The sequence below is a fragment of the Erpetoichthys calabaricus genome, chromosome 5 (assembly GCF_900747795.2).
Source record: "Erpetoichthys calabaricus chromosome 5, fErpCal1.3, whole genome shotgun sequence".
Classification (NCBI taxonomy): domain Eukaryota; kingdom Metazoa; phylum Chordata; class Cladistia; order Polypteriformes; family Polypteridae; genus Erpetoichthys; species Erpetoichthys calabaricus.
Genome location: NC_041398.2, coordinates 133,250,677 through 133,271,111, shown reverse-complemented (window position 1 = coordinate 133,271,111; position 20,435 = coordinate 133,250,677).

Here is a 20,435-nt window from a genome sequence, read left to right as displayed (position 1 = left end):
GCTGGTCCAAAATTTTCACCAGAGCACTGTGAACATCCCGCATCAACTGGTCGAGAAGTGTAACAATAATCCCGACGATGGTCCTGGAGTTCTCAGATATCTGTGTGAGCCACAAGATGCCCCCACAGCACAAGATATGGGTAGGCAGTAGGAGAAGGAAACGCTGCCAAGTCAGCTCGGCTCTCTCACCAATGGGGGGATGGGCCGTCCCACCAGTGAGGGCATTTTCAGGTTTAATGTCGATAACCACATGGTGCAAGTTGTTGGTTGCTTTTCGAGGATGTCCACTTGCGGGGGAAGTCATGTCTTCAGTTTGCAGTAACCCGTGTTCAATAACCCAGCAGAGTCGGCGTTAGTAGTGCAAACATTTTGAAAGTGTACTATCAGAAAGGAACTGTCATACTGTGAAAAGGGATGATTGAAGACCTTAAGCCCCACCCCCAAAATATGATTGATGAAAATATGAAAAATGAAGTAGTATTACCAATAAGGAATTGTCAAATTGTCAAAAGGGATGATTGATGACCTTAAGCCCCGCCCAAAATATGATTGATGAAAATATGAAAATGTAATTTATGAAAGCATGCTTTATAAATTACAAAACCGATGACAGTAGTTAGTAGTACTATGAGAAAGGAATTGTCAAACTGTCAAAAAGGATGATTCATAACCTTAAGCCCTGCCCCAAAATATGATTGATGAAAATATGAAATTTGAAAATATGAAAATATACTTTATGAAAATATGAAATTTGTAGTACTATCAGAAAGGAACTGTCAAAAGGGATGATAGATGACCTTAAGCCCCGCCCCAAAATATGATTGATGATAATATGAAATATGAAAATATAATTTATGAAAATGTGAAAATATAATTTATGAAAATATGCTTTAGTTAGTACTATCAGAAAGGAACTCTCAAACTGTCAAAAGGGATGATTGATGACCTTAAGCCCCGCCCAAAAAATATGATGACCTTAAGCCCCACCCCAAAATATGATTGATGAAAATAATACTATCAAAAAGGAACTGTCAAACTGTCAAAAGGGATGATTGATGACCTTAAGACCCGCCCCAAAATATAATTGATGAAAATTTGAAAATATGAAAATATACTTTATGAAAATATGAAATTAGTAGTACTATCAGAAAGGAACTGTCAAAACGGATGATTGATGACCTTAAGCCCAGCCCCAAAATATGATTGATGAAAATATAAAATATGAAAATATAATTTTTGAAAATATGAAAATATAATTTATGAAAATATGTTTTAGTTAGTAGTACTATCAGAAAGGATCTGTAAAACTGTCAAAAGGGATGATTCATAACATTAAGCCCCGCTCCAAAATATGATTGATGAAAATATGAAATATGAAAATATAATTTATGAAAATGTGAAAATATAATTTATGAAAATATGCTTTAGTTAGTACTATCAGAAAGGAACTCTCAAACTGTCAAAAGGGATGATTGATGACCTTAAGCCCCGCCCAAAAAATATGATGACCTTAAGCCCCACCCCAAAATATGATTGATGAAAATAATACTATCAAAAAGGAACTGTCAAACTGTCAAAAGGGATGATTGATGACCTTAAGACCCGCCCCCAATATATTATTGATGAAAATTTGAAAATATGAAAATATACTTTATGAAAATATGAAATTAGTAGTACTATCAGAAAGGAACTGTCAAAACGGATGATTGATGACCTTAAGCCCAGCCCCAAAATATGATTGATGAAAATATAAAATATGAAAATATAATTTTGAAAATATGAAAATATAATTTATGAAAATATGTTTTAGTTAGTAGTACTATCAGAAAGGATCTGTAAAACTGTCAAAAGGGATGATTCATAACATTAAGCCCCGCTCCAAAATATGATTGATGAAAATATGAAATATGAAAATATAATTTATGAAAATGTGAAAATATAATTTATGAAAATATGCTTTAGTTAGTACTATCAGAAAGGAACTCTCAAACTGTCAAAAGGGATGATTGATGACCTTAAGCCCCGCCCAAAAAATATGATGACCTTAAGCCCCACCCCAAAATATGATTGATGAAAATAATACTATCAAAAAGGAACTGTCAAACTGTCAAAAGGGATGATTGATGACCTTAAGACCCGCCCCAAAATATAATTGATGAAAATTTGAAAATATGAAAATATACTTTATGAAAATATGAAATTAGTAGTACTATCAGAAAGGAACTGTCAAAACGGATGATTGATGACCTTAAGCCCAGCCCCAAAATATGATTGATGAAAATATAAAATATGAAAATATAATTTTTGAAAATATGAAAATATAATTTATGAAAATATGTTTTAGTTAGTAGTACTATCAGAAATGATCTGTAAAACTGTCAAAAGGGATGATTCATAACATTAAGCCCCGCTCCAAAATATGATTGATGAAAATATGAAATATGAAAATATAATTTATGAAAATGTGAAAATATAATTTATGAAAATATGCTTTAGTTAGTACTATCAGAAAGGAACTCTCAAACTGTCAAAAGGGATGATTGATGACCTTAAGCCCCGCCCAAAAAATATGATGACCTTAAGCCCCACCCCAAAATATGATTGATGAAAATAATACTATCAAAAAGAAACTGTCAAACTGTCAAAAGGGATGATTGATGACCTTAAGACCCGCCCCAAAATATAATTGATGAAAATTTGAAAATATGAAAATATACTTTATGAAAATATGAAATTAGTAGTACTATCAGAAAGGAACTGTCAAAACGGATGATTGATGACCTTAAGCCCAGCCCCAAAATATGATTGATGAAAATATAAAATATGAAAATATAATTTTTGAAAATATGAAAATATAATTTATGAAAATATGTTTTAGTTAGTAGTACTATCAGAAAGGATCTGTAAAACTGTCAAAAGGGATGATTCATAACATTAAGCCCCGCTCCAAAATATGATTGATGAAAATATGAAATATGAAAATATAATTTATGAAAATGTGAAAATATAATTTATGAAAATATGCTTTAGTTAGTAGTACTATCATAAAGGAACTATCAAACTGGAAAAAGGGATGAATGATGACCTTAAGCCCCGCCCAAAAAAAATTTGATGACCTTAAGCCCCGCCCCAATATATGATTGATGAAAATAATACTGTCAAAAAGGAACTCTCCAACTGTCAAAAGGGATGATTGATGACCTTAAGCCCCACCCCAAAATATAATTGATGAAAATATGAAATTTGAAAATATACTTTATGAAAATATGAAATTAGTAGTACTATCAGAAAGGAACTGTCAAAACGGATGATTGATGACCTTAAGCCCCGCCCCAAAATATGATTGATGAAAATATAAAATATGAAAATTTAATTTATGAAAATATGAAAATATAATTTATGAAAATATGCTTTAGTTAGTAGTACTATCAGAAAGGAACTATCAAACTGTCAATAGGGATGATGGATGACCTTAAGCCCCTCCCCAAAATATAATTGATGAAAATCTGAAAATATGAAATATGAAAATATGAAAATATAATTTATGAAAACATGCTTTATAGATTACAAAACTAAAGTCAGTAGTTAGTAGTATTATCAGAAAGGAACTATAAAACTGTCAAAAGAGATGATTCATAACATTAAGCCCCGCCCCAAAATATGATTGATGAAAATATGAAATATGAAAATTTAATTTATGAAAATATGAAAATATAATTTATGAAAATATGCTTTAGTTAGTAGTACTATCAGAAAGGAACTATCAAACTGTCAAAAGGGATAATTGATAACCGTAAGCCCCGCCCCAAAAATATGATGGCCTTAAGCCCCGCCCCAAAATATGATTGATGAAAATAATACTATCAAAAAGGACCTGTCAAAAGGGATGATTGATGACCTTAAGCCCCGCCCCCAATATATTATTGATGAAAATAATATTATTATTAAGGTGTTTTTCAAAGCGCACAGAACCAAATTCATGGGCAGAGCACCGTCTCCAGAATGAAACGCTGTTTAATCAAGAGATGGCTCTGTGAGGAACCACACAACCCAACAATAAGTAGTAATTAAGTGGGACTTTGTTTTTTTGTTTTTTTTTACAAAGAAGAACACTTGAGGAGTACTTGTTGTAAAATATTAATTTATTGACTGTTCTGAGGAATACATGTTGCAAAACATAAATTGATTGACAATTCATTTCAAATAAACAATGATTTCCATGTTGCTTCAGATCAGATCGAGAGTAGACGGGGGCTCACTACGAGGCTGGTCATCTCACGACCCCAGGGAGACACGGCAGGTGCCTGAAGCGGTCCCATACGACTTTGACAGTGATCAGTAGAGCGCTGGAATGCCCGGCCACTCCTCTGGATGCTCTTCTGCCTCCTCTCTTGGGTTTGGGGAGCCCTTCCGCACCCTCCTCGTAACGTGGGCGCACAGGCCTTCGACACATCGGAACAGGATGGCCAAAAGAAGACGTAGCGCGATCTGAGCGAAGGAGCCCAGGCCATGGCCAAACGCAAAAGCGAGCCAGCAGCCAGGAGGTCCGTCAGTGTGGAACCCAGGGGCCAGAGGGCTGTGGCAGGTCCCGCTTGCTGGTCCAAAATTTTCACCAGAGCACCGTGAACATCCCGCATCAACTGGTCGAGAAGTGTAACAATAATCCCGACGATGGTCCTGGAGTTCTCAGATATCTGTGTGAGCCACAAGATGCCCCCACAGCACAAGATATGGGTAGGCAGTAGGAGAAGGAAACGCTGCCAAGTCAGCTCGGCTCTCTCACCAATGGGGGGATGGGCCGTCCCACCAGTGAGGGCATTTTCAGGTTTAATGTCGATAACCACATGGTGCAAGTTGTTGGTTGCTTTTCGAGGATGTCCACTTGCGGGGGAAGTCATGTCTTCAGTTTGCAGTAACCCGTGTTCAATAACCCAGCAGAGTCGGCGTTAGTAGTGCAAACATTTTGAAAGTGTACTATCAGAAAGGAACTGTCAAACTGTGAAAAGGGATGATTGAAGACCTTAAGCCCCACCCCCAAAATATGATTGATGAAAATATGAAAAATGAAGTAGTATTACCAATAAGGAATTGTCAAATTGTCAAAAGGGATGATTGATGACCTTAAGCCCCGCCCAAAATATCATTGATGAAAATATGAAAATATGAAATATGAAAATATGAAAATGTAATTTATGAAAGCATGCTTTATAAATTACAAAACCGATGACAGTAGTTAGTAGTACTATGAGAAAGGAATTGTCAAACTGTCAAAAAGGATGATTCATAACCTTAAGCCCTGCCCCAAAATATGATTGATGAAAATATGAAATTTGAAAATATGAAAATATACTTTATGAAAATATGAAATTTGTAGTACTATCAGAAAGGAACTGTCAAAAGGGATGATAGATGACCTTAAGCCCCGCCCCAAAATATTATTGATGATAATATGAAATATGAAAATATAATTTATGAAAATGTGAAAATATAATTTATGAAAATATGCTTTAGTTAGTACTATCAGAAAGGAACTCTCAAACTGTCAAAAGGGATGATTGATGACCTTAAGCCCCGCCCAAAAAATATGATGACCTTAACCCCACCCCAAAATATGATTGATGAAATTAATACTATCAAAAAGGAACTGTCAAACTGTCAAAACGGATGATTGATGACGTTACGCCCCGCCCCAAAATATAATTGATGAAAATTTGAAAATATGAAATTTGAAAATATGAAAATATACTTTATGAAAATATGAAATTAGTAGTACTATCAGAAAGGAACTGTCAAAACGGATGATTGATGACCTTAAGCCCAGCCCCAAAATATGATTGATGAAAACATAAAATATGAAAATATAATTTTTGAAAATATGAAAATATAATTTATGAAAATATGCTTTAGTTAGTAGTACTGTCAGAAAGGAACTATCAAACTGTAAAAAGGGATGAATGATGACCTTAAGCCCCGCTCCAAAAAAATTTGATGACCTTAAGCCCCGCCCCAAAATATAATTGATGAAAATATGAAAATATGAAATTTGAAAATATGAAAATATACTTTATGAAAATATGAAATTAGTAGTACTATCAGAAAGGAACTGTCAAAACGGATGATTGATGACCTTAAGCCCCGCCCCAAAATATGATTGATGAAAATATGAAATATGAAAATTTAATTTATGAAAATATGAAAATATAATTTATGAAAATATGCTTTAGTTAGTAGTACTATCAGAAAGGAACTATCAAACTGTCAAAAGGGATAATTGATAACCGTAAGCCCCGCCCCAAAAATATGATGGCCTTAAGCCCCGCCCCAAAATATGATTGATGAAAATAATACTATCAAAAAGGACCTGTCAAAAGGGATGATTGATGACCTTAAGCCCCGCCCCCAATATATTATTGATGAAAATAATATTCTTATTATTAAGGTGTTTTTCAAAGCGCACAGAACCAAATTCATGGGCAGAGCACCGTCTCCAGAATGAAACGCTGTTTAATCAAGAGATGGCTCTGTGAGAAACCACACAACCCAACAATAAGTAGTAATTAAATGGGACTTTGTTTTTTTGTTTTTTTTTACAAAGAAGAACACTTGAGGAGTACTTGTTGTAAAATATTAATTTATTGACTGTTCTGAGGAATACATGTTGCAAAACATAAATTGATTGACAATTCATTTCAAATAAACAATGATTTCCATGTTGCTTCAGATCAGATCGAGAGTAGACGGGGGCTCACTACGAGGCTGGTCATCTCACGACCCCAGGGAGACACGGCAGGTGCCTGAAGCGGTCCCATACGACTTTGACAGTGATCAGTAGAGCGCTGGAATGCCCGGCCACTCCTCTGGATGCTCTTCTGCCTCCTCTCTTGGGTTTGGGGAGCCCTTCCGCACCCTCCTCGTAACGTGGGCGCACAGGCCTTCGACACATCGGAACAGGATGGCCAAAAGACGACGTAGCGCGATCTGAGCGAAGGAGCCCAGGCCATGGCCAAACGCAAAAGCGAGTGGTACGCTCGTGCCAGCAGCCAGGAGGTCCGTCAGTGTGGAACCCAGGGGCCAGAGGGCTGTGGCAGGTCCCGCTTGCTGGTCCAAAATTTTCACCAGAGCACCGTGAACATCCCGCATCAACTGGTCGAGAAGTGTAACAATAATCCCGACGATGGTCCTGGAGTTCTCAGATATCTGTGTGAGCCACAAGATGCCCCCACAGCACAAGATATGGGTAGGCAGTGGGAGAAGGAAACGCTGCCAGGTCAGCTCGGCTCTCTCACCAATGGGGGGATGGGCCGTCCCACCAGTGAGGGCATTTTCAGGTTTAATGTCGATAACCACATGGTGCAAGTTGTTGGTTGCTTTTCGAGGATGTCCACTTGCGGGGGAAGTCATGTCTTCAGTTTGCAGTAACCCGTGTTCAATAACCCAGCAGAGTCGGCGTTAGTAGTGCAAACATTTTGAAAGTGTACTATCAGAAAGGAACTGTCATACTGTGAAAAGGGATGATTGAAGACCTTAAGCCCCACCCCCAAAATATGATTGATGAAAATATGAAAAATGAAGTAGTATTACCAATAAGGAATTGTCAAATTGTCAAAAGGGATGATTGATGACCTTAAGCCCCGCCAAAAATATGATTGATGAAAATATGAAAATATGAAATATGAAAATATGAAAATGTAATTTATGAAAGCATGCTTTATAAATTACAAAACCGATGACAGTAGTTAGTAGTACTATGAGAAAGGAATTGTCAAACTGTCAAAAAGGATGATTCATAACCTTAAGCCCTGCCCCAAAATATGATTGATGAAAATATGAAATTTGAAAATATGAAAATATACTTTATGAAAATATGAAATTTGTAGTACTATCAGAAAGGAACTGTCAAAAGGGATGATAGATGACCTTAAGCCCCGCCACAAAATATGATTGATGATAATATGAAATATGAAAATATAATTTATGAAAATGTGAAAATATAATTTATGAAAATATGCTTTAGTTAGTACTATCAGAAAGGAACTCTCAAACTGTCAAAAGGGATGATTGATGACCTTAAGCCCCGCCCAAAAAATATGATGACCTTAACCCCACCCCAAAATATGATTGATGAAATTAATACTATCAAAAAGGAACTGTCAAACTGTCAAAACGGATGATTGATGACGTTACGCCCCGCCCCAAAATATAATTGATGAAAATTTGAAAATATGAAATTTGAAAATATGAAAATATACTTTATGAAAATATGAAATTAGTAGTACTATCAGAAAGGAACTGTCAAAACGGATGATTGATGACCTTAAGCCCTGCCCCAAAATATGATTGATGAAAATATGAAATTTGAAAATATGAAAATATACTTTATGAAAATATGAAATTTGTAGTACTATCAGAAAGGAACTGTCAAAAGGGATGATAGATGATCTTAAGCCCCGCCCCAAAATATGATTGATGATAATATGAAATATGAAAATATAATTTATGAAAATGTGAAAATATAATTTATGAAAATATGCTTTAGTTAGTACTATCAGAAAGGAACTCTCAAACTGTCAAAAGGGATGATTGATGACTTTAAGCCCCGCCCAAAAAATATGATGACCTTAACCCCACCCCAAAATATGATTGATGAAATTAATACTATCAAAAAGGAACTGTCAAACTGTCAAAATGGATGATTGATGACCTTAAGCCCCACCCCAAAATATAATTGATGAAAATATGAAAATATGAAATTTGAAAATATGAAAGTATACTTTATGAAAATATGAAATTTGTAGTACTATCAGAAAGGAACTGTCAAAAGGGATGATAGATGACCTTAAGCCCCGCCCCAAAATATGATTGATGATAATATGAAATATGAAAATATAATTTATGAAAATGTGAAAATATAATTTATGAAAATATGCTTTAGTTAGTACTATCAGAAAGGAACTCTCAAACTGTCAAAAGGGATGATTGATGACCTTAAGCCCCGCCCAAAAAATATGATGACCTTAACCCCACCCCAAAATATGATTGATGAAATTAATACTATCAAAAAGGAACTGTCAAACTGTCAAAACGGATGATTGATGACGTTTCGCCCCGCCCCAAAATATAATTGATGAAAATTTGAAAATATGAAATTTGAAAATATGAAAATATACTTTATGAAAATATGAAATTAGTAGTACTATCAGAAAGGAACTGTCAAAACGGATGATTGATGACCTTAAGCCCAGCCCCAAAATATGATTGATGAAAACATAAAATATGAAAATATAATTTTTGAAAATATGAAAATATAATTTATGAAAATATGCTTTAGTTAGTAGTACTATCAGAAAGGAACTATCAAACTGTAAAAAGGGATGAATGATGACCTTAAGCCCCGCCCCAAAAAAATTTGATGACCTTAAGCCCCGCCCCAATATATGATTGATGAAAATAATACTGTCAAAAAGGAACTCTCCAACTGTCAAAAGGGATGATTGATGACCTTAAGCCCCACCCCAAAATATAATTGATGAAAATATGAAAATATGAAATTTCAAAATATACTTTATGAAAATATGAAATTAGTAGTACTATCAGAAAGGAACTGTCAAAACGGATGATTGATGACCTTAAGCCCCGCCCCAAAATATGATTGATGAAAATATAAAATATGAAAATTTAATTTATGAAAATATGAAAATATAATTTATGAAAATATGCTTTAGTTAGTAGTACTATCAGAAAGGAACTATCAAACTGTCAATAGGGATGATGGATGACCTTAAGCCCCTCCCCAAAATATAATTGATGAAAATCTGAAAATATGAAATATGAAAATATAATTTATGAAAACATGCTTTATAGATTACAAAACTAAAGTCAGTAGTTAGTAGTATTATAAGAAAGGAACTATAAAACTGTCAAAAGAGATGATTCATAACATTAAGCCCCGCCCCAAAATATGATTGATGAAAATATGAAATATGAAAATTTAATTTATGAAAATATGAAAATATAATTTATGAAAATATGCTTTAGTTAGTAGTACTATCAGAAAGGAACTATCAAACTGTCAAAAGGGATAATTGATAACCGTAAGCCCCGCCCCAAAAATATGATGGCCTTAAGCCCCGCCCCAAAATATGATTGATGAAAATAATACTATCAAAAAGGACCTGTCAAAAGGGATGATTGATGACCTTAAGCCCCGCCCCCAATATATTATTGATGAAAATAATATTCTTATTATTAAGGTGTTTTTCAAAGCGCACAGAACCAAATTCATGGGCAGAGCACCGTCTCCAGAATGAAACGCTGTTTAATCAAGAGATGGCTCTGTTTGGAACCACACAACCCAACAATAAGTAGTAATTAAGTGGGACTTTGTTTTTTTGTTTTTTTTTACAAAGAAGAACACTTGAGGAGTACTTGTTGTAAAATATTAATTTATTGACTGTTCTGAGGAATACATGTTGCAAAACATAAATTGATTGACAATTCATTTCAAATAAACAATGATTTCCATGTTGCTTCAGATCAGATCGAGAGTAGACGGGGGCTCACTACGAGGCTGGTCATCTCACGACCCCAGGGAGACACGGCAGGTGCCTGAAGCGGTCCCATACGACTTTGACAGTGATCAGTAGAGCGCTGGAATGCCCGGCCACTCCTCTGGATGCTCTTCTGCCTCCTCTCTTGGGTTTGGGGAGCCCTTCCGCACCCTCCTCGTAACGTGGGCGCACAGGCCTTCGACACATCGGAACAGGATGGCCAAAAGACGACGTAGCGCGATCTGAGCGAAGGAGCCCAGGCCATGGCCAAACGCAAAAGCGAGTGGTACGCTCGTGCCAGCAGCCAGGAGGTCCGTCAGTGTGGAACCCAGGGGCCAGAGGGCTGTGGCAGGTCCCGCTTGCTGGTCCAAAATTTTCACCAGAGCACCGTGAACATCCCGCATCAACTGGTCGAGAAGTGTAACAATAATCCCGACGATGGTCCTGGAGTTCTCAGATATCTGTGTGAGCCACAAGATGCCCCCACAGCACAAGATATGGGTAGGCAGTAGGAGAAGGAAACGCTGCCAGGTCAGCTCGGCTCTCTCACCAATGGGGGGATGGGCCGTCCCACCAGTGAGGGCATTTTCAGGTTTAATGTCGATAACCACATGGTGCAAGTTGTTGGTTGCTTTTCGAGGATGTCCACTTGCGGGGGAAGTCATGTCTTCAGTTTGCAGTAACCCGTGTTCAATAACCCAGCAGAGTCGGCGTTAGTAGTGCAAACATTTTGAAAGTGTACTATCAGAAAGGAACTGTCAAACTGTGAAAAGGGATGATTGAAGACCTTAAGCCCCACCCCCAAAATATGATTGATGAAAATATGAAAAATGAAGTAGTATTACCAATAAGGAATTGTCAAATTGTCAAAAGGGATGATTGATGACCTTAAGCCCCGCCCAAAATATGATTGATGAAAATATGAAAATATGAAATATGAAAATATGAAAATGTAATTTATGAAAGCATGCTTTATAAATTACAAAACCGATGACAGTAGTTAGTAGTACTATGAGAAAGGAATGGTCAAACTGTCAAAAAGGATGATTCATAACCTTAAGCCCTGCCCCAAAATATGATTGATGAAAATATGAAATTTGAAAATATGAAAATATACTTTATGAAAATATGAAATTTGTAGTACTATCAGAAAGGAACTGTCAAAAGGGATGATAGATGACCTTAAGCCCCGCCCCAAAATATGATTGATGATAATATGAAATATGAAAATATAATTTATGAAAATGTGAAAATATAATTTATGAAAATATGCTTTAGTTAGTACTATCAGAAAGGAACTCTCAAACTGTCAAAAGGGATGATTGATGACCTTAAGCCCCGCCCAAAAAATATGATGACCTTAACCCCACCCCAAAATATGATTGATGAAATTAATACTATCAAAAAGGAACTGTCAAACTGTCAAAACGGATGATTGATGACGTTACGCCCCGCCCCAAAATATAATTGATGAAAATTTGAAAATATGAAATTTGAAAATATGAAAATATACTTTATGAAAATATGAAATTAGTAGTACTATCAGAAAGGAACTGTCAAAACGGATGATTGATGACCTTAAGCCCAGCCCCAAAATATGATTGATGAAAACATAAAATATGAAAATATAATTTTTGAAAATATGAAAATATAATTTATGAAAATATGCTTTAGTTAGTAGTACTATCAGAAAGGAACTATCAAACTGTAAAAAGGGATGAATGATGACCTTAAGCCGCGCTCCAAAAAAATTTGATGACCTTAAGCCCCGCCCCAATATATGATTGATGAAAATAATACTGTCAAAAAGGAACTCTCCAACTGTCAAAAGGGATGATTGATGACCTTAAGCCCCACCCCAAAATATAATTGATGAAAATATGAAAATATGAAATTTGAAAATATACTTTATGAAAATATGAAATTAGTAGTACTATCAGAAAGGAACTGTCAAAACGGATGATTGATGACCTTAAGCCCCGCCCCAAAATATGATTGATGAAAATATAAAATATGAAAATTTAATTTATGAAAATATGAAAATATAATTTATGAAAATATGCTTTAGTTAGTAGTACTATCAGAAAGGAACTATCAAACTGTCAATAGGGATGATGGATGACCTTAAGCCCCTTCCCAAAATATAATTGATGAAAATCTGAAAATATGAAATATGAAAATATGAAAATATAATTTATGAAAACATGCTTTATAGATTACAAAACTAAAGTCAGTAGTTAGTAGTATTATCAGAAAGGATCTATAAAACTGTCAAAAGAGATGATTCATAACATTAAGCCCCGCCCCAAAATATGATTGATGAAAATATGAAATATGAAAATTTAATTTATGAAAATATGAAAATATAATTTATGAAAATATGCTTTAGTTAGTAGTACTATCAGAAAGGAACTATCAAACTGTCAAAAGGGATAATTGATAACCGTAAGCCCCGCCCCAAAAATATGATGGCCTTAAGCCCCGCCCCAAAATATGATTGATGAAAATAATACTATCAAAAAGGACCTGTCAAAAGGTATGATTGATGACCTTAAGCCCCGCCCCCAATATATTATTGATGAAAATAATCTTATTATTAAGGTGTTTTTCAAAGCGCACAGAACCAAATTCATGGGCAGAGCACCGTCTCCAGAATGAAACGCTGTTTAATCAAGAGATGGCTCTGTGAGGAACCACACAACCCAACATTAAGTAGTAATTAAGTGGGAGTTTGTTTTTTTGTTTTTTTTTACAAAGAAGAACACTTGAGGAGTACTTGTTGTAAAATATTAATTTATTGACTGTTCTGAGGAATACATGTTGCAAAACATAAATTGATTGACAATTCATTTCAAATAAACAATGATTTCCATGTTGCTTCAGATCAGATCGAGAGTAGACGGGGGCTCACTACGAGGCTGGTCATCTCACGACCCCAGGGAGACACGGCAGGTGCCTGAAGCGGTCCTATACGACTTTGACAGTGATCAGTAGAGCGCTGGAATGCCCGGCCACTCCTCTGGATGCTCTTCTGCCTCCTCTCTTGGGTTTGTGGAGCCCTTCCGCACCCTCCTCGTAACGTGGGCGCACAGGCCTTCGACACATCGGAACAGGATGGCCAAAAGACGACGTAGCGCGATCTGAGCGAAGGAGCCCAGGCCATGGCCAAACGCAAAAGCGAGTGGTACGCTCGTGCCAGCAGCCAGGAGGTCCGTCAGTGTGGAACCCAGGGGCCAGAGGGCTGTGGCAGGTCCCGCTTGCTGGTCCAAAATTTTCACCAGAGCACCGTGAACATCCCGCATCAACTGGTCGAGAAGTGTAACAATAATCCCGACGATGGTCCTGGAGTTCTCAGATATCTGTGTGAGCCACAAGATGCCCCCACAGCACAAGATATGGGTAGGCAGTAGGAGAAGGAAACGCTGCCAGGTCAGCTCGGCTCTCTCACCAATGGGGGGATGGGCCGTCCCACCAGTGAGGGCATTTTCAGGTTTAATGTCGATAACCACATGGTGCAAGTTGTTGGTTGCTTTTCGAGGATGTCCACTTGCGGGGGAAGTCATGTCTTCAGTTTGCAGTAACCCGTGTTCAATAACCCAGCAGAGTCGGCGTTAGTAGTGCAAACATTTTGAAAGTGTACTATCAGAAAGGAACTGTCAAACTGTGAAAAGGGATGATTGAAGACCTTAAGCCCCACCCCCAAAATATGATTGATGAAAATATGAAAAATGAAGTAGTATTACCAATAAGGAATTGTCAAATTGTCAAAAGGGATGATTGATGACCTTAAGCCCCGCCCAAAATATGATTGATGAAAATATGAAAATATGAAATATGAAAATATGAAAATGTAATTTATGAAAGCATGCTTTATAAATTACAAAACCGATGACAGTAGTTAGTAGTACTATGAGAAAGGAATTGTCAAACTGTCAAAAAGGATGATTCATAACCTTAAGCCCTGCCCCAAAATATGATTGATGAAAATATGAAATTTGAAAATATGAAAATATACTTTATGAAAATATGAAATTTGTAGTACTATCAGAAAGGAACTGTCAAAAGGGATGATAGATGACCTTAAGCCCCGCCCCAAAATATGATTGATGATAATATGAAATATGAAAATATAATTTATGAAAATGTGAAAATATAATTTATGAAAATATGCTTTAGTTAGTACTATCAGAAAGGAACTCTCAAACTGTCAAAAGGGATGATTGATGACCTTAAGCCCCGCCCAAAAAAATATGATGACCTTAACCCCACCCCAAAATATGATTGATGAAATTAATACTATCAAAAAGGAACTGTCAAACTGTGATGACGTTACGCCCCGCCCCAAAATATAATTGATGAAAATTTGAAAATATGAAATTTGAAAATATGAAAATATACTTTATGAAAATATGAAATTAGTAGTACTATCAGAAAGGAACTGTCAAAACGGATGATTGATGACCTTAAGCCCAGCCCCAAAATATGATTGATGAAAACATAAAATATGAAAATATAATTTTTGAAAATATGAAAATATAATTTATGAAAATATGCTTTAGTTAGTAGTACTATCAGAAAGGAACTATCAAACTGTAAAAAGGGATGAATGATGACCTTAAGCCCCGCCCCAAAAAAATTTGATGACCTTAAGCCCCGCCCCAATATATGATTGATGAAAATAATACTGTCAAAAAGGAACTCTCCAACTGTCAAAATGGATGATTGATGACCTTAAGCCCCACCCCAAAATATAATTGATGAAAATATGAAAATATGAAATTTGAAAATATGAAAATATACTTTATGAAAATATGAAATTAGTAGTACTATCAGAAAGGAACTGTCAAAACGGATGATTGATGACCTTAAGCCCCGCCCCAAAATATGATTGATGAAAATATAAAATATGAAAATTTAATTTATGAAAATATGAAAATATAATTTATGAAAATATGCTTTAGTTAGTAGTACTATCAGAAAGGAACTATCAAACTGTCAATAGGGATGATGGATGACCTTAAGCCCCACCCCAAAATATAATTGATGAAAATCTGAAAATATGAAATATGAAAATATGAAAATATAATTTATGAAAACATGCTTTATAGATTACAAAACTAAAGTCAGTAGTTAGTAGTATTATCAGAAAGGAACTATAAAACTGTCAAAAGAGATGATTCATATCATTAAGCCCCGCCCCAAAATATGATTGATGAAAATATGAAATATGAAAATTTAATTTATGAAAATATAATTTATGAAAATATGCTTTAGTTAGTAGTACTATCAGAAAGGAACTATCAAACTGTCAAAAGGGATAATTGATAACCGTAAGCCCCGCCCCAAAAATATGATGGCCTTAAGCCCCGCCCCAAAATATGATTGATGAAAATAATACTATCAAAAAGGACCTGTCAAAAGGGATGATTGATGACCTTAAGCCCCGCCCCCAATATATTATTGATGAAAATAATATTCTTATTATTAAGGTGTTTTTCAAAGCGCACAGAACCAAATTCATGGGCAGAGCACCGTCTCCAGAATGAAACGCTGTTTAATCAAGAGATGGCTCTGTGAGGAACCACACAACCCAACAATAAGTAGTAATTAAGTGGGACTTTGTTTTTTTGTTTTTTTTTACAAAGAAGAACACTTGAGGAGTACTTGTTGTAAAATATTAATTTATTGACTGTTCTGAGGAATACATGTTGCAAAACATAAATTGATTGACAATTCATTTCAAATAAACAATGATTTCCATGTTGCTTCAGATCAGATCGAGAGTAGACGGGGGCTCACTACGAGGCTGGTCATCTCACGACCCCAGGGAGACACGGCAGGTGCCTGAAGCGGTCCCATACGACTTTGACAGTGATCAGTAGAGCGCTGGAATGCCCGGCCACTCCTCTGGATGCTCTTCTGCCTCCTCTCTTGGGTTTGGAGAGCCCTTCCGCACCCTCCTCGTAACGTGGGCGCACAGGCCTTCGACACATCGGAACAGGATGGCCAAAACACGACGTAGCGCGATCTGAGCGAAGGAGCCCAGGCCATGGCCAAACGCAAAAGCGAGTGGTACGCTCGTGCCAGCAGCCAGGAGGTCCGTCAGTGTGGAACCCAGGGGCCAGAGGGCTGTGGCAGGTCCCGCTTGCTGGTCCAAAATTTTCACCAGAGCACCGTGAACATCCCGCATCAACTGGTCGAGAAGTGTAACAATAATCCCGACGATGGTCCTGGAGTTCTCAGATATCTGTGTGAGCCACAAGATGCCCCCACAGCACAAGATATGGGTAGGCAGTAGGAGAAGGAAACGCTGCCAGGTCAGCTCGGCTCTCTCACCAATGGGGGGATGGGCCGTCCCACCAGTGAGGGCATTTTCAGGTTTAATGTCGATAACCACATGGTGCAAGTTGTTGGTTGCTTTTCGAGGATGTCCACTTGCGGGGGAAGTCATGTCTTCAGTTTGCAGTAACCCGTGTTCAATAACCCAGCAGAGTCGGCGTTAGTAGTGCAAACATTTTGAAAGTGTACTATCAGAAAGGAACTGTCAAACTGTCAAAAGGGATGATTGAAGACCTTAAGCCCCACCCCCAAAATATGATTGATGAAAATATGAAAAATGAAGTAGTATTACCAATAAGGAATTGTCAAATTGTCAAAAGGGATGATTGATGACCTTAAGCCCCACCAAAAATATGATTGATGAAAATATGAAAATATGAAATATGAAAATATGAAAATGTAATTTATGAAAGCATGCTTTATAAATTACAAAACCGATGACAGTAGTTAGTAGTACTATGAGAAAAGAATTGTCAAACTGTCAAAAAGGATGATTCATAACCTTAAGCCCTGCCCCAAAATATGATTGATGAAAATATGAAATTTGAAAATATGAAAATATACTTTATGAAAATATGAAATTTGTAGTACTATCAGAAAGGAACTGTCAAAAGGGATGATAGATGACCTTAAGCCCCGCCCCAAAATATGATTGATGATAATATGAAATATGAAAATATAATTTATGAAAATGTGAAAATATAATTTATGAAAATATGCTTTAGTTAGTACTATCAGAAAGGAACTCTCAAACTGTCAAAAGGGATGATTGATGACCTTAAGCCCCGTCCAAAAAATATGATGACCTTAACCCCAACCCAAAATATGATTGATGAAATTAATACTATCAAAAAGGAACTGTCAAACTGTCAAAACGGATGATTGATGACGTTACGCCCCGCCCCAAAATATAATTGATGAAAATTTGAAAATATGAAATTTGAAAATATGAAAATATACTTTATGAAAATATGAAATTAGTAGTACTATCAGAAAGGAACTGTCAAAACGGATGATTGATGACCTTAAGCCCAGCCCCAAAATATGATTGATGAAAACATAAAATATGAAAATATAATTTTTGAAAATATGAAAACATAATTTATGAAAATATGCTTTAGTTAGTAGTACTATCAGAAAGGAACTATCAAACTGTAAAAAGGGATGAATGATGACCTTAAGCCCCGCTCCAAAAAAATTTGATGACCTTAAGCCCCGCCCCAATATATGATTGATGAAAAAAATACTGTCAAAAAGGAACTCTCCAACTGTCAAAATGGATGATTGATGACCTTAAGCCCCACCCCAAAATATAATTGATGAAAATATGAAAATATGAAATTTGAAAATATGAAAATATACTTTATGAAAATATGAAATTAGTAGTACTATCAGAAAGGAACTGTCAAAACGGATGATTGATGACCTTAAGCCCAGCCCCAGAATATGATTGATGAAAATATAAAATATGAAAATATAATTTTTGAAAATAGAAAATATAATTTATGAAAATATGTTTTAGTTAGTAGTACTATCAGAAAGGATCTGTAAAACTGTCAAAAGGGATGATTCATAACATTAAGCCCCGTTCCAAAATATGATTGATGAAAATATGAAATATGAAAATATAATTTATGAAAATGTGAAAATATAATTTATGAAAATATGCTTTAGTTAGTACTATCAGAAAGGAACTCTCAAACTGTCAAAAGGGATGATTGATGACCTTAAGCCCCGCCCAAAAAATATGATGACCTTAAGCCCCACCCCAAAATATGATTGATGAAAATAATACTATCAAAAAGGAACTGTCAAACTGTCAAAAGGGATGATTGATGACCTTAAGACCCGCCCCAAAATTTAATTGATGAAAATTTGAAAATATGAAAATATACTTTATGAAAATATGAAATTAGTAGTACTATCAGAAAGGAACTGTCAAAACGGATGATTGATGACCTTAAGCCCCGCCCCAAAATATGATTGATGAAAATATAAAATATGAAAATTTAATTTATGAAAATATGAAAATATAATTTATGAAAATATGCTTTAGTTAGTAGTACTATCAGAAAGGAACTATCAAACTGTCAAAAGGGATAATTGATAACCGTAAGCCCCGCCCCAAAAATATGATGGCCTTAAGCCCCGCCCCAAAATATGATTGATGAAAATAATACTATCAAAAAGGACCTGTCAAAAGGGATGATTGATGACCTTAAGCCCCGCCCCCAATATATTATTGATGAAAATAATATTCTTATTATTAAGGTGTTTTTCAAAGCGCACAGAACCAAATTCATGGGCAGAGCACCGTCTCCAGAATGAAACGCTGTTTAATCAAGAGATGGCTCTGTGAGGAACCACACAACCCAACAATAAGTAGTAATTAAGTGGGACTTTGTTTTTTTGTTTTTTTTTACAAAGAAGAACACTTGAGGAGTACTTGTTGTAAAATATTAATTTATTGACTGTTCTGAGGAATACATGTTGCAAAACATAAATTGATTGACAATTCATTTCAAATAAACAATGATTTCCATGTTGCTTCAGATCAGATCGAGAGTAGACGGGGGCTCACTACGAGGCTGGTCATCTCACGACCCCAGGGAGACACGGCAGGTGCCCGAAGCGGTCCCATACGACTTTGACAGTGATCAGTAGAGCGCTGGAATGCCCGGCCACTCCTCTGGATGCTCTTCTGCCTCCTCTCTTGGGTTTGGGGAGCCCTTCCGCACCCTCCTCGTAACGTGGGCGCACAGGCCTTCGACACATCGGAACAGGATGGCCAAAAGACGACGTAGCGCGATCTGAGCGAAGGAGCCCAGGCCATGGCCAAACGCAAAAGCGAGTGGTACGCTCGTGCCAGCAGCCAGGAGGTCCGTCAGTGTGGAACCCAGGGGCCAGAGGGCTGTGGCAGGTCCCGCTTGCTGGTCCAAAATTTTCACCAGAGCACCGTGAACATCCCGCATCAACTGGTCGAGAAGTGTAACAATAATCCCGACGATGGTCCTGGAGTTCTCAGATATCTGTGTGAGCCACAAGATGCCCCCACAGCACAAGATATGGGTAGGCAGTAGGAGAAGGAAACGCTGCCAAGTCAGCTCGGCTCTCTCACCAATGGGGGGATGGGCCGTCCCACCAGTGAGGGCATTTTCAGGTTTAATGTCGATAACCACATGGTGCAAGTTGTTGGTTGCTTTTCGAGGATGTCCACTTGCGGGGGAAGTCATGTCTTCAGTTTGCAGTAACCCGTGTTCAATAACCCAGCAGAGTCGGCGTTAGTAGTGCAAACATTTTGAAAGTGTACTATCAGAAAGGAACTGTCAAACTGTGAAAAGGGATGATTGAAGACCTTAAGCCCCACCCCCAAAATATGATTGATGAAAATATGAAAAATGAAGTAGTATTACCAATAAGGAATTGTCAAATTGTCAAAAGGGATGATTGATGACCTTAAGCCCCGCCCAAAATATGATTGATGAAAATATGAAAATATGAAATATGAAAATATGAAAATGTAATTTATGAAAGCATGCTTTATAAATT